Here is a 13270-nt window from a genome sequence, read left to right as displayed (position 1 = left end):
TGAACCTGGTTGACCTTTTCAAATCAGTCACTAGAGCCATTGATGAGGGCACAGCGGTCCATACAGCCTACCTGGACTTGGCTAAAGCTTTCGACACAATACCCCACTCTGGCATCATAGACATGCTCAACAGCTTAAATGTAAATCCATATGTCACAAGATGGGTTGCAAACCGGCTAACAGATAGAAACCCTAAAGTCAAAATCACTGGTGCCATGTCAGACTCAGAGCCAGTCACAAGTGGTGTCCCACAGGGCTCTGTCCTGGGACCCCTCATGTTCGGCATTTATTTCTCAGATGTGGAAGCAAACATGGGAGGGTAGTGGCTGACAATGTTCAAAGATGACTGCATACTAGGCGCCATAGTCAATACACCAGCTGACACATACATCCTACAGAAAGGCCTCACTGAAACCGACAACTGGTGCCGGAGTCATGGCCTTAAACTGCATGCCAAATAATGTATAGTCATACCCTTTCAGAAGGACAAGGTACCCACATATTATCACATAGACAGTAACCCACTGAGTACAGACAAAGTAATCAGAGACCTGGGGACACAACTCGATACTGACCTCTCATTTGACACCCACGTTGCCAAAGTGGTTAGATAGACTTCCTACCTTGCCCACCTTTTCATGAAGGGATTCACATCCAGATCAAAAGAGGTCATTGTACCCCTATACTCCTCCCTTATCAGGCCCATGACTGTGTACTATGCCCCATTTGGTATGTACCTCACCTGGCACTTGCAACAGCTAGGGGGACCCCATAAGTACCTCACCAGGAGGATCAAGGGTCTCCAACAAATGTCATATGCTGCCAGACTAAAGAAACTCCTGCTCTATTCCAGAGCATACCGCCTACTTAGAGGTGATCTGTGCCTGACGTACAAGGCCATGTCCAATCAGAAATTGATGGACATGTTCCACCTCGTAAAATCCAATTTCAGCTACAGATTTAAACCTCAGCACAAATATGAATAGGACATGCTGTAGGGACAGATCCATAACTCAGAGGCTTCCCATACTGTGGAACAGGATCCCAGTTCATGTTAGGCAGAGACCTTCACTGACTCTCTTCATGTGAATTCTTGATGAGTGGATGGGAGACCATAGGTTTACACCAGGGGTCATCTCTGTGTCACTACTAGACAGAGGCACAGTAAACTAATGCTATTATGTACGGGGTCTTCACTGTGTCACTACTATACAGAGGCGCAATTTTCTATATCTATTGTGTACACTGTCTGCAGATAGCCTAGTACTAAACTATGACACTGTGAAACTATATATGTCTATGTATTTCTACATCCCTCTCTATCTATGTATACACATATGCATATTATATATATATATATATATATATATATATATATACATATATATATATATATACATACATATCTCGATATACATATGTATATATATATATATATATATATATATATATATATATATATATATATATATATATGTATATATATAGATGTATATATATATCTATATATATATGTATACTTCTTTTTAGTTCCACATATGTATACACACAGTAACGTACTGATGAACATCCATTACTGTACAACCTACTTGTACATTGCACTACAACCTACATTGCTATGTGCACATAGCTACCTTCACATACATATGTATGTAGAGCCTTCAGTGACAGTTGCAGTATGTCCCCGGCCCTATGCACATCTTCATATACATAGATACAGACCAATAACACATCTGGAGGGTTCACAGTATGTAGACTATTATACTAGTACTTTATATTACCTGTGTTTGTTGCAGCTGTTTGCATAGGCTTGCAGTTACTTGGCCTGCTGTCAGCCTCTTCGTTTTGTTGTTACTGTTTTTTTATTTTTTTTATTTCTTTCTCTTTCTCTTTCTCTTTCTCTTTCTCTCTCTCTCTCTCTCTCTCTCTGTCTCTACCTCCAGAGGGTGCAATGAAAGTATTGCATGTGTGGACTAGGAGTACAGGATGCTTTTGTAGGTATCTGCACATGTCCATGTGATGGCCTCTGCACCAATTGTTAGCCAGCATTTACTAATTGCATGCAGCCTGTTGTGTAGTGATTGCAGTTCTCACTTTGATTTCAGGACAGTGCTATAAAAAGGTCTGTTAGGTAGGCATAGCCCTTTCAGATTATCAGGGTGGGGACCATGCTGGTTTGCTGTGGACACTGTTCTGTGAGTGTAAGGGTTGGTATGCCTCTCATATTTCAGGCTGTGTTGTAGACACTGCAATGCATGTTGTTCTGTAAGCTGAGTATTCCTTCCTCCAGTGTCCTCTTCTCTGTGTGTATGTAAACTGACACCTACGACTAGTAATACTGTGTATATGGGTGTGTGTGCTTTCCTGTGGGGATTGTGGTGTAACTGGTATATAGCAGTGGCTCTTGCAATCTGTTGCTATAGCTTCAATATTTGGCCTTTACATTCACTCCTTGTATGCCTGCTAGGTGTCTTTCCTGTAATGTGTTGCTATGGCTTTCCTATTTTCCATTTACATTCACAGCTTGTAATGCTTGCTAAATCTGTTTGGGCAGCAATTCCCTATGTGTTTGTTGTGGTAGGGTGTTACTGCATGCAGTGTGGTCTGGCCATGGTGTGTGCCTTGACACTTACAAGGCTATTTGCTCATGCTGCTGAGCAGGCCTCAGATACTCTCAGGTGCATCTTTTATCAGCCTCATGGAATGGTACATATCAGTGGGATACTCCAATGAAATATTCTGATATTCTGCAGTTGTGACTGTGGGTTATTTCGAGCATATGTATTACTACACCATTTGTGACGTGCAAGTGGTGCATACTTTCAGTAATTCATAGTTACCATTGCATGTGTAGATACACCTTTCTGCCTACTGTTAGTACATTTGACAGGGTGTCGGTGGGGCACAGTTGACATTTGTTTTCACATCAGGGACATCCCTGTAACTCAGTCACATTTGCTATGTCTGGGCTCTTAACTATTCAACTATGGCAGTGTTTATCCTGCTCTGAGTATGTGTGTGGCTTGCCAGATGCTACTGTGACATTATTACCTAGTAGCTACCAACTAGCATGGCTGTTTCTCATCACACAGTACTATTTTACAAATCCACTAGATTTGACAGTAAATATACATGACATGCTTTGTGTACTAGACTTGCTATATTCCCTTTACATTAATTCCTACTATTTTATGATATATTTCTTTCAGCACAATGCTCTTGTATAGCAGTCATGGCTTAGTGGTAAGTCATGCAGACTAGTGTTTCCAAGGTCCTGGGTTCGAGACTGATGGAGGTATTTTATTTTGCTACTGAGAAAACTACAGGCCTTGTCAGAGTGACTAAGGCACTTTTAAGCAGTTGTAAGCAGGTTAGCGCTGGTTTGCACGGAGCTCACACATGCGCACTGCGGCTTAGCTTCGCACACACACACTTAGCTAAGCGCACAGAAGCACACACCCGCTTACTACTGCTTAAAAGTGCTTACTCTCGTGCACACCCGTGCTATTTTCTTTTAAAGAAAAGAAAATGGGGAGATAGGAAAGTGGTGAAAAAGGGGGCACAAAGAGGGTATGCCAGTAGAAAAACAAGCTTGGGTTTTGCAGGAGGGATGTAGGAAAGGCCCATAGCTGCCCATTTCTTCGTCAGCAACAGCTGTGCATATGTTTGTAATTTGGTGTGAAATTTGAAACCTTCCACCCCTGAGAGAGGTGTGAAGACAACAATAATATTTGTTGTACAGCCAATTGTAATTGCCAGTTTACCTGTCCAGCAGACATGTGTGCAAAATGGGCAGCTATGTATGGGGCGTAATTTTTTTCTGGGTACAGAGTGCCCTTTTTTTTTTTTTTTTCAGGTGAGAGTAGTATGTCAGGTACAGGAAGTCGGTATAGCTGGGGAGGTAGGTAGGGAAGGTTAACAGACAAGACAAACAAGACGCATACAGGGGTGGTGTATGGCACATGTGGGGGGGTTGCACAATTGACGGGGACGGATGTTTGGATATCTCGAGCCCATGAGCCCACAGATGGCAACAGTGGAACTGAGATCTCCACCCATGGGCAGTTGCCACTGTGCCTTCACTGCCCAGGATGGGGCTGTGCAGGATGGGCAGCAGGCACGCCCATGAGTTGTGCCACCCGTGCCTCAAGCTGGCATAGGGGCCCAAGCACAGCATGCCAAATCTCCCTATGCACCACAGTCCAGACACTACAGAGGGTGAGTGGATGTTCTCCTCCGGCCACGCTTGCAGAGGGGGGACGAGCCCCATCCCCTGCAGTGCTTCTACCAGCAGGTGGCACAGGGCCACCGGAGGAAGGTCCGGCCTGGGCACTACTGCCAGGTCCACTCACCAGCTGAGGTGGGAGAGGTGGGTCTGCTGGAACCCGCCTTCCCTGTCATCCTATGTTTTGCATTATTTAATGACAGTTTGGGTTAGTAACATGTAATACCATTCACAATTAGTTGTAACAGCATGCATTACTATTCCTATTAACCAAACACCCATAAATTCAAGCCGTTGAACAGCAAGCACAACACATGCATAATTTGAACAACAATACACAATCCAACAACATACAGGGTTGAGTGATGGCAACAGGCCATCAGGTTTGGATGTATGAACAGGGCGCATGCTTCAACGTACATGCAAATATGTATGAACCAACAGGACAATTGTCCAGGGGAGTTAATTGTGAATACACATACCCATTTCACGTGGAATGGATTATTTGTGGTTATAGGGTAGGGTGAAGAAATATTTCATTAACAACTTCAAATACCTATACATATGCTGTACACTTCTACTAGATGCAGATATATACACACTACAGGTCTGACTACAGTTTCCTATGTGTAAACTTATGCATGTTGGTGATAGGAATGTTAATGCTACATCAATATACATTTCATTTTTATTCATACACATTCATATCTGGCTCTGTTCAGCTACATCATCCTGCTACATTTGCTTTATATGGCTCTAGACAACTGTGGATGTTTGGTATTTCATACAACCATACTATCTGCATATTGCAAACTGAGAGCAACATATCCAGATTTTGGTACACACATTCCAGCTTCAGTACTTTATTCCACACATTTTGCTGTTTGGTTGTGCCTGTCACATTCATTTCATTCTGTTCTGACTGCAGTATACTTTATTCAGGAGTTATTACAACTTTATTGGTAGATTCATACCTCTTTCTCACACTCTCACTTGTTTTATTTTTACAATTCAGGATGGTACTTAATTCTAGGCTTTATTGACATGTTTTACTTGGTTATAACAATCCTTTCCAACAGCCTCACTTGTGTCATGTTTCAGAATTTAAACGGGGATATATTTCACACATGTGTTTTACTCAGCTTGTGTAGCTGTAATTTTCAGCCTGCTGCAGGTTATGTACTATTATATTACAGGTGGAACATCTTTATTTCAGACTTGTTTCATTTTTATTTTTGGATTACAGGCTGCATCACACTTATGCAATCACACAGTACTAGCAGAATCTCTCTTACACTGTTACTTTGCACTTTATATTAATAGGTGACTACACTGCACTCTTTTGCAAGCTGTCATATTTATATTTTTTAACAGTTACAGGGAGAGAATTACTAACCTGCCTGGTGGCGCAACCGCGCAAGCCTATTGGCATAGGCTCGACGATTCGCAGAATGGACACCTGCAGCTGCAATATAAATGAAGTAATATTGGAATACACATCTCCATAATATCAGCTAGGTTAACTTTCTACATAAATAATTACATGTAACTTAGTAGTGGGGCGTTGGGCATTTGCCGGGCCTCCTGGATCCAACGGTTCAGTTGGTCCTGCTTCCGTCTCTTCAGGTCCGCATGGTGGTGATGGACCTGTTCACCAGTCCTTGGTATTCCTGTGGCACTGGTGAGATCATGTGCCAACCGGTCTCACACCTCAGCCCTATATGCTCCCCACAGGACCTGGCCCTGCATGAGTTGGGCCCCATGATCATGGACGAGGAGCCAAACCATATATTTGGACTCCTCAACGCCCCACCTCTGTGCTCGGAAGCAACTACCCTCTCCTACACCTGCCATCCTGACTGCAAATCGGTTCCACAATCAGTTATGCTGTGTATTCCCGCCTATGGGGCTTATATATGCTGTTTTTCCCACACTTATCTGTGATTGGCCATTTTGGAACTGTATCAGCTTCACAAAACCTGCTTTGTCATGCTTCTCTTTCCATTCATTCCTATATATATATATATGCTATTACTGCATTTCTAAGAGCAACTGTCATGGCTTAGTGGTTCAGTACTTTGACTATGGTGCATGGTATCCTGAGTTCAAGCCTGACCATTGCTTTTTATATTTTATGACTGTCTACAAAGGCTAGGAGGTGTGTCTGTGTAAAGGCAGTTTTGGTACAGCTTGCTCAACATTGCTCGTCGGTTAGCTTGTTGGTGCGGTGCCCAGCTCCGCGCAAACGGGTCATGCTGGCTTACGCGCCGTTTGGTTGTCAGCATGCATATTACGCTCAGCTCAGCTATGGGCACACAGTTTCAGCGTGTTAGAACTCTGCTCAACCCCGGGCACTCATTTTACACTTGTTAAACCACTGCTCACCTACAGGCACTCATTTTACACCTGTTAAACCACTGCTCACCTATGGGCACTCATTTTATTTATTTTATTTATTTTACATTTGTTGACCGGGCTAGTCTAGCTGGAGATATTTCCATTTTCAGTAGAGGCCCGGGGAGAAAAGCTCCACAGAGAATACAAAAAAGGAAACATACTTGTGTTTTAAAGAAAGTTTGAATAGACAAAAACTAACAACTCTACAGTTTCTTATTATTACTAAGTGAGTTAATTACTGACTCACACAGTCCACAAAATAAAACAAAAAATACCTATACAAACATAAAATACTAAGTAAGATAAAGATATTAAATGAAATAATTACCACACACAGTTAAAGTCAAAGACATTATATAAAGTTAAAAAATACTTTGTCAGATATTGATACAGGTAGGAAGTAAAAGAAAAGAGAGCTAAGAATAAGGGAAATTAGAAGTGATTAGTTATAGAAAGGAGAGCAAGTAAGTAGGTAGGAAGTAGGAGATAGTTTTGAAGTAGAGTATAAGTAGTGGAAAGTGGAAAGTAGAAAATTTTACACCTGTTAAACCACTGCTCACCTACGGGCAGATATACTCAGCTTGTTAGAGTGTAGCTCAGCTATGGGCACTTCTGACATTTGTTTTTTTTTTTTTCACACATTTCTTCATAATACATGGCCCATTTCATTACATTTTATATAAAAATAATTTTATACATGTACATATATGTCAGGGAATTGTTTTGTGCTTATTTCACTAGGATTAAAAATTGATGTTGTGGGGCTCAAACCATGACTGCCTCCTCTTCAGCCGACATCTCTACCGCTATGCTATTGCTTCTTGGCTTACTTTGCATATTTAGATCTTATATGCTTTTCCACTGACTGCTAACTGTGGCTTAGTGACGGGCACACCCGCGCAAATGAGCGCAGTCACGGGCAAACATCTTTAAAAGTTATAAAAAAAAATAGAACATGTTCATTTTTACATTTTATGTTAGTCTGTGGGGGCATGTGTTGTGTTGTGTTTATTGACATTTACACGGACTCTGTCGTGGGGGTTTACTTTTGGGACTGTTACTCTTCTGGGGGTGTGTCCGTTTGCAGGGCTCACCCTAAGGACACGCCCCCTACTGTCTTACATGGACCTTGTTAACCTTGGGTGTGAGTCAGCATGCCTTCATGAATATGCATGGCATGCTGACGTCACAGCGTTTAACTGCAGCCTCCATGTAAGCCTTGTAACTCTTACACGGAGGCTTTGTGAATCCTGCCCATTAACTAACAACATGTGCACACTTTTATGTTTTTTGAATCCTTACAGTTAATTTGGATTCCTTATTATCTGTTGCGATTTCACAATTTTGCAGCAAAGAAAGTAGCCATGATAGTATAACAGTCCTTTAAATTCTTTTTCTGACTGAGTACTATCTAAACTGCTCAGGAAGGAGCAATTCATGTCTTCATGCAGACTGTAATCAGTAATGAAAGATATGAAGCTAAAACATTGCACTGACTGAAACTATATGTTGAATACAGTATAAATGTTATGCTTTTTTAGCAATACTCCTGAACATTTTATGTGCTATTAGCAATACTCATGAGCAACATTTTGGATGGCCATGTTTATAGCTTTAGAGTATCTTATAGGGAAATTATTTACAGGCAGAACCATGGATTCCAAAGAGAATGAAACATTAATAGCCTAAATAGGTTGTTTCACACACACACATAGACACACACACACACACACACACACACACACACACACACACACACGTGCGCTTTGGCACACACACAGACAGAAACATATGCACTCTTTACACACTCACTGTATGTTCAGATACACAGGATCATGTGCTAATTAGCCTTTTGCTCTTCCCTGATGACATTTTCAAAGCAGTCCATCAATATCGCTGCATTTGTATTCTTCTGTAATTGTTATATTTTATGGGTTTTTTTGTTATGGTTACATCATGTTATGTTTCCTTGCACAGAACTGTATGGCAGTACAATCATACATTCAGCACAATGGTAGTTTAGCTTCTGTGTACAGCTTGTGTCTTCTTCTGTTATCGTTTTAGTATCTATCGTTAGATCTGTTTCAATATTCCCAAAAAATGAATAAACATCTCTTGATGCACAAAACTAAAGTGCACTTCCTCAAAAGGAAATAAAAATACAAAATATATTCCTATCTATTACATGCAAAATTGTATTTATTGTAGGAGGAGAGAGTGTAATATAGATTACTAACAACATTCATTAAAGTGAATTGATAATGCAGTACATTGTTAACAATATGATATTTAGCATGTTCAAATGTATCTCTGGTGTTTTATTTAAATTCTTTTTATATAGTTTATTATCAAAATGCATATACTTTTTTCAGACATGATAGTTTTGGATTTAAGACAATTAATTCATTAATAAAGTATACATATTATGATAAACTGAGCCAAGCTATTCAATGATTTTAAGCAGCAATGCTTTTATTTCTCATTTTGGACTGATGGAAACAGAGAATACATAACAATTTAATGTTGCAAGAATTCTTCATGGAAGTGATCTGACAAGTGGAGCCTTTCCTGAAAAGCAACAGCAGCTTGTGAAAGAATTTCTAGTGAAAGCTGATTAAGTATCCTTTGTACAAGCATCATATACTGTACTGCAGTTATGCAGTCTAAAAGTGAGGTGTGACCTTACTCTAATTCATAAGTTTATGCTTACCAAAGGTGAAACTGTATGTGCGTTGGGAGAAGCACTGAAAAGAATAAATAAATCAGTACTATGACCTGATATAAAACTTTATAAAGCTCATTGGAAGCATCGGGTATCCCAAAACAGCAAGTATTATCTTACTGAGGTAGATATGAAGGGAAGAAAGTGCAATACATTTTTATACCAAGGCACTTCCAAGATGGAACATAACTTTGAGGACACTGAGAGAAAATCTCGTTCATTAATTCAACACATTTAGGACTATCAATAATCCCACATATTGATTCACTGGGACACTTTCCAGAAAGACTCAAACATCATGAGGAGGTTATCTGTCTATAACACAGAAAGTGGAAGATCCACCAGCTTGTTCTGTTCTTTTCTCCATTGTAACTATAATAACAGATTTTATTTAATGTTGATAAAAAATGTACAACAGAACGAGACTTCATGAGGACAAACCTAAGGTTTACTTTGAGAAATGAAAGTACATAAAAAATGAGGATGTCCTTCTCATTAAAGCAACTGGAGATAAGGAGACATAGGACTTCCTCTTAGAGGCTCTATCAATAACATAGAAATACAGTAAGTTTAACATAGTACAACATTATTCAGTGACTGAGCTTTATAACGTATACTGTAATACTTAGAAAAAATTGCAAACAATTAATGTTTGAACATAGCACAGTTGCTTCAGTGATAAACCAATAATCTAATTCTAGGAATATATTTTCAGGAATATATTTTCCTATGAAAGCTTCTGCTTTGAATTCTCTTCTACATACTAAAGAGGAACCCCCCAGTCTTCCAATAGGATTCATTATACAAGGTTATAAAATGTTTTCTTTCATAAAAAAAGTGTGCATGGTTTGCACACATTATATATATATATATATATATATATATATATATATATATATATATATATATGTATGTATATATATTTTTTTTATTTTTTTTTTATTTATGTGTGTGTGTGTGTGTGTGTGTGTGTGTGTGTGTGTGTGTGTGTGTGTGTGGGCAGCCACGGTGGTGCAGCGGTTAGCATTGCCGCCTCACAGCAAGAGGTTCTCTGGTTCGATTCTCGGCTGGGGTACTTTCTGTGTGGAGTCATGTCCGCCCTGTGGTAGCGTGGGCTTCCTCTGGGTGCTCCGGTTTCCTCCCACATCCCAAACACATGCTGTAGGTGGATTGGACACTCTAAATTGGCCCTAGGTGTGAGTGTGTGCATTCTGTGGAAGGTTGGCTGCTGGGCTGGCAACTTGACACCGTAAAACTTCACTGCCAATCATGAGTGGACAGATGATCCACTGTGGCAACCCCTAACAGGGAAAAGCCAGAAGAAGAAGATGTGTGTGTGTGTGTGTTGGGCACACAAATTGACAGTATGCTAACATCCAGTAGATTGATGTCATAACATCGAATTCACAAATATCAATACAGTGGGCCCAACTGAACCAGACTATGTGGGGAGATTTCCTACCACACCCCCTGCTAAATATATTTAGCAGCTCCAGGACTGCTCAATCCCTGAGGAAAGGGAAACTTCCCCTACCCATGAATTGTCTATATCATACACCTGTCAACCATCTGTCACTGTCAACTAAATGGTGTCAACCAGACAGGTGTTGGCATACTGTCTGTTCAATCAGCAGTCTGGCACCCATGTAGATACACATACACACACACACACACACACACACACACACACACATATATATATATATATATATATATATATATATATATATATCAACCTGACATGATCAAAATGTCAACGCTGATACCAAAAAAGTGAAGATTCATATGAGTGAAACTTCACTATGATGACATTCAGAAGACTGACCATTTCAAATGCCAATTTTGCCAGCTGAGACGAACAGGAAATCTGCTCATCTCCGCACTGTAGTGCAATTTCAGAATTAGAATATTTAATTTGCAGAGGGTGTGGGGGGTTGGGGGTGCAGACCCCCTGCAAAAATTTAAAAGTAGAAAATAACTGTATTTATTGAGTTTAGGAATCTTTAATAAATATTCATGTCAGTGCAGTAGATACCATCATGAATATTTAGCGGGATTGTTTTTGGCTTTGTGGGTATTGGTTGGTGGGCGAGGTGTAGGTGAGGTTAGGTACGTAGTTTGTTTTTTTAAATTATAGTAAACTGTTGTTATGGTTTTATTTGTTACTTTCATAATTGCGTTTACTGGGAGGTCAGTCAGAATGTTATTCTTTTGATTTTGTGGATGTTGGGTATTTAAAGTGTCAGCATTGTGAGTTTTCTCTTTTCTGGTCTCAGCATTTTAAAAGTTGTTCTACTGACATTTTGATCATGTCAAGTAGACCCATATATATATATAATATATGTATAAATATATATATATGGGTCTACTTGACATGATCAAAATGTTATATATATATATGGGTCCCTATCTATTCACCGACAATTCATTTCACTGAAACTCATTTCGTCGACAGTTCATTTCGTCGACAGAAAGATGTGCCCCCTTCAAAAATTGTTAGGTGGGGGGCTTTGCCCCCCACACCCCCCATTGTGGGGTCTGTGCCCCCCACACCCCCCCTAACTATATATATCAACTCCAGGGTTGCACAACATTGGGGAAGGGGGCACATCTTTCTGTCGACGAAATGAACTGTCGACGAAATGAGTGTCAGTGAAATGAATTGTCGGTGAATAGATAGGGACCCATATATATATATATATATATATATATATATATATATTTTTTTTTTTTTTTTTTTTTCCAAGACAGGTGTCAGATACCAGAGCAAAAATATGCCACAATGGATGAATCTGAAAGGATTACATCAGGGAGGTACAAAAAATGGTGGATATAATCCAGAAAAGTGTTTATAATCAAGTTCAGACTTTTCTATGGCTGAAAATTGCTAACTGCTTAACTGACATGGAAAATATCCCAGAGTGATGTGTTTAAATAAATAGAAAATATCAAGCATGTCAAGAAAACAGAGTCCTTTTTTCCCAAAATTGGCTCGGAAAACCCTCATGAGGGTCAAGTGCAATGCATTATAAGAGTAAACCCCTCTCCTGATATGAAACTATGCTTACAGTTAGTTTCTAGGCATGTAGTTCAGGAGATCACTGAGGATCCAAATCCAGTTTCCCAAATGCCCCAAAGCATTGTCTGGGTAAGTGACTTGGTCAAAGTCACATAATAGTCAAATTAAAGTTCAAAGAATCAAACAAGGACTATAAGAAGCAGCTTGTTACTGGCTGATAGCCTTAAACCTCTCCACTAGCTGGCAGACTATGGTGTATTATAACCCCCAGTGCATGCAGTTCTTCATTGCCTTACAGTAGAACCTAATGGATATAAAGTGCAGGCAGAAACACTTTGGAATATTGGAAATGTTCATCCTCTATCATTCAGCATGCTCAACATAACATGTTTCAGGAATCAGTTTGGTAGGGGCAAGCCATAGAATTTGCAAATATGTGGCACTGTCTTGAGGGGAGAGTTCAAGAAAGTTTTGTTTTGTAGCAATAAAAACATTTAAGGTAAAATGCTTGATCAATATTCAGAACCTTATTGCCATATCTCCATGAATGGCAGCCAAGTCAAATTACCATGGAGGTTACAGGTATGGAAGGATTATTTTTAATAGATCTAAATGCACTTTTTCAATGTAACTTCAGCTTGAACTGAATTAGACAATTCAACTTAGCTGGAAAGGTGCAGAAAAGAAGGTGAATTGCAAAGCTGTTGCATACAAAAGAAACATTTAAATATATGAAAGGTTTACAAAACGTCAGTTTTCAAACTGCATCATTCAGAGAAGGGAAAGACAGTTTTACAGCCAATAAAATATAAAATAGAAACAAATTGGTATTAAACAGGATAAAAACCTAGGATCTCTGTCAAAGAAGATTCATCCTGTAGCTTAGACTCATGATTCTGCAACAAAG

Source organism: Protopterus annectens, chromosome 1.part0 (assembly GCF_019279795.1).
Source record: "Protopterus annectens isolate FY-2018-M chromosome 1.part0, PAN1.0, whole genome shotgun sequence".
NCBI lineage: Eukaryota > Metazoa > Chordata > Ceratodontiformes > Protopteridae > Protopterus > Protopterus annectens.
The sequence above is the reverse complement of the archived record's forward strand: the minus strand, read 5'-3'. Positions refer to the sequence as shown.